This window comes from Talpa europaea (assembly GCF_964194135.1).
Source record: "Talpa europaea genome assembly, chromosome: 7".
NCBI lineage: Eukaryota > Metazoa > Chordata > Mammalia > Eulipotyphla > Talpidae > Talpa > Talpa europaea.
In genome coordinates this window covers 133431623-133435362 of record NC_140074.1, presented here as the reverse complement: position 1 = coordinate 133435362, position 3740 = coordinate 133431623, and positions in this window count along the sequence as shown.

Sequence of the window (3740 nt, the reverse complement as noted above, 5' to 3'; positions counted from 1 at the left end):
CTCCCTATACTCCTGGCCTGTATCCCAGCTCTTATATGCATAAATAAATAAATCTTCAAAAAAAACTTATCTGAAAAGTTTGGAAACATGGAGCTCACTATCCTTCGAGGCAGCTCAACAAACTTTGGGGCAGAGATGACAGAAAGTGCTTCATGATGTGAAAGCAAATGTCCTCCCTGCAACTCTAGGCCTTCCACACCAGACTATCTCTTCCCTCCCCCCTCCGCCCCCCTGCCTCTCAACACCAGACAGATCTACTCTAGTGGGTCCTTCCTTCCCCTGCATGCCTCCTCTCCTGAGAGCCGAACAGCCCCCCATCCCCCAGGTGGGTGACAGCCTGGCAAGGCAGCAGAGGAGCACCAGCTGCGGAGGTGATGCCACCAACGCTCCAGAACAGGCGTGCTCGAGCTCACTAGGCCGAGCACTCTGTTATGCCTCCTTAGAGATGTCTCACAAAACAAACGGGGCAGTTTTCACCAGGACACCCACTTCCCAGATGCCAAGCGCCAAGGTGAAAGGCCTTCCCCCCAAGGGAGTTGCACATCAAACCTGGTTTCCAGATCCACAAACTTTTCCCGCCTCGATGGGCATCTCACCTAACTCTGGATACTCTGCCCTCAATGTAGCTCAAGAGCCTGTGAGGCCACCAGCTTAATGACACTTGCAGCTCAGTGACAAGTTAGCAAACGACAGGCTAATATGATCGACCCAAGGTTTCTGTTTGGGAAGGACTATGGTTCTGAAAATTGACAGGTGAACCCTGCGAGTCTGCAAGGGGTTTTACGTGGGTAAACGGAGGCCACTGCTGAGGGCCCTCTGCAGGGACAGGCTGTGATAGAAATAATTTAGGCAGAAGTATCCAAAACGAAGGCTATTAGCACAAAATACTGGCTGGTTTGCACAGTAGTAATAGTGGGAACCAAGCCAAGGAGGAGGCTTTAAATAAATTGTGGTATGCTCTTAGTTTAAATAAAAAAAAAAAAAAAAGAGGGGGGCCTCCCTGGTGGTGCAGGGGTTAAAGACACAGTGGTTTTTTTTTTTTTTAATAGAGGCATGTTTTTTTTTTTAAATTTATTTGTTTGTTTGTTTGTTTGCTTGTTTATACACGCACTGGGTATAGTCAGAAGCGTGGGAGGGTGAGAGGATTCACCAGAGCCAGAGCGGGGAGCAGAGCAGGCAGAAGGACCGAAGTACACTGCTGAGGGGAGCAGCGGGCGGCAGAAGAGGTCTCCATGTGGGACCCTCCTCCGGTGGCCGGGGAGCAGCCGGGGATCGAACCGGCGCCGCAGAGGCCATGGGCAGCTTCACAACCCAGCGCTCAACCGCTGCGCCACCGGGGAGGCCCAAGACACAGTGCTTTCAAGCTATTGCCAGCCACTGCATCCTGAGTTCGATTCCCACCCAGGGAGCTGACCCACATGACGCAGCAGATCTCTCCTGTCTCCCTGCGGATCCCTCCAGCAGTGTATTCCAGTAAATCCACTTGTTCTGCTCCCCACTCTGTCTCTGATGAATTCTCTCACCCTCCGCACCTCTAGCCTGCACCCTAGTTCTTGTATGCATAAATAAACAAATCTTCGGGGGGAAAAAAAGGCCACCCCCGGGCTGTAACTTCTCTCTGCAGGCTGTGATGAGAACGGGCAGGTGTGACACGCTGGCCCAAGCACGACGGTGCCCCTGAGTGATGTTGAGACTTGTAAATAGGCTGAACAATGACTTACAGCACTTTTTTTGTTTTTTGGCTTCAGCTACAGTTATTTTTCATAAAAATGGGATTTGTGTCAACATGCAATGAGTTTACTTTCTTAAATATTCAGTATTTTTTCTCAGCTTTTGCTCAGCTTCTAACACAGAAACTATCAATAGGTAAAATCTACAGGAAGAGAAGCTCTTTGGGAGCCTCAAACTTCCACTGTATAAAGAAACCAAACGGTCCTGCGCGTGGCTGGAGCCAGAGGACGCAAAGCAGGTCTTCAAAGCGCCAGGGCAGGAGGGCGCCACCTCGTGGAGGAGACCGTCGTGACAGCGACCCGTTCGCAAGGAGGTGAACCCGGCGCCGCTGAGGGCCCTCTCCAGGGAAGGCCTTGGTAGAAACTGCACAATTTAGGCAGAAGTATCCAAAGTGAAGGGCTAAGGATACAAAATTACTGCAAACTGTCAACTGATGTAGAACTCACACGTGCCAGACGAGCTCCAGGGCAGCAAGGGGCCGAGGTGGAAGCCAAGACAAGGACTGAGCAGGAGCACAGAGGACTCCTGCCAGGGACCAACTCTGGTGGGTGCAGATGCCACAAGGATTCGGGGCCTTTCTCTGTCCCCCTGAGGGGCGGCTGCTAGCCCCGGGGGGCTAGAGGACATCTGAGTGGGTGAGCTCTGTCTGCCCTCTACAGCCGCCCTCCAGGAGTTTCGTGAGGGTTGGCTGGGCTTTGTGCTCTGAGGGCTGAGGGTTCCCCGGGGGAAAGGACAGTGTTCTCTGAAATCTTTCACGCCACAAGCAAACTTGAAATCCGAGTGGCTGAAGGAGGTAGTCAGGCACGCCAGCCACAGCCAGGACAAACCACCTCTTTGCAACCTCCACGTGGGACCGAGAAGGGGGAGGCTGAGCACTAATAAACTTCTCCCTTCTGCCCTTTTTTTGGGGTGTGAGGGGCCTATTCTTCCTCTTTCATAAGGGAACGTCACCTCCAGGGGACTGGCTCTTTACACAACTGTATTCTGAGAGGGTGACAGGTAAGTGCAAACATCCTGCCCTCCAGCCAACTTCCCCAGGAGGCTCCAGCTCAAAGGCCGGCAGCTCTAACCAAAGAGGCGCTGGCCTCCGACCTGTTCCCTCCACAGTTCCCTCCACAACTGACAGTCAACCCTTGGCAGCTCCTGGGGCTTATTTTATGCCCTAAGATCAACACACCCCAAGGACTAAGACAGAAAACGAACACTGTTACTATAGACCATTTTCCTCACGCACCCCAAGCAGTGACCCAGGCCAGAGATGCGCCTCCTGTTGGCAAGGCCTGGACAGGTTCTTAAGCTCATGGTCTCATTTGGCACAGAAAGGAACTTACACTCACCATTCCCAGAGTTCATCGTTTTCCTTTCTCCCGCATGCTGGCACTAAAACTTTCCTACTTGAAAAAGACAGATGTATTATGCCTGCATCACCCATGGCCTCTCCGGGGTTACCCTGTGGCCGCACACAGGTTTATACAGCCACAGAGTCTGACTTGTTCCAAACTGGAATAGCTCATGCTGTTCATGACTACTGTTTTTGAATTTAATTGGCTGTCATTTTCTTTCTTTCTTTCCTTCCTTCTTTCCTTCCTTCCTTCCTTCTTTCCTCCCTCCCTCCCTCCCTCTCTTTCTTTCTTTCTTAACATTTATTTATGCATACAAGAGCTGGGGTAGAGGCCAGAGATGCAGGGCTAGGGGTGGGTGGGCGGTGAGAGGATTCACCAGAGACAGTGTGGGGAGCAGAACAGGTAGACTGACTGAAATACACTGCTGAGGGGACCAGTGGGCGAGACAGGAGAGGTCTGCTGTGCCATGTGGGTTGCTCCCTGGCCGGCTGGGGATCGAACTCGTGCTGCAGAGGCTGTGGATTGCTTCACAGTGCGGTGCTTAACCCCTTGCACCACCAGGGAGGCCCCTGGCTGTCATTTCCTTAAATGTACTAGAATCTTCCTAATTCTTGAGGGCTTCAGCTGGTTTCAAAGCAGTATTTTATCACAGAACTTAGTCCCTCT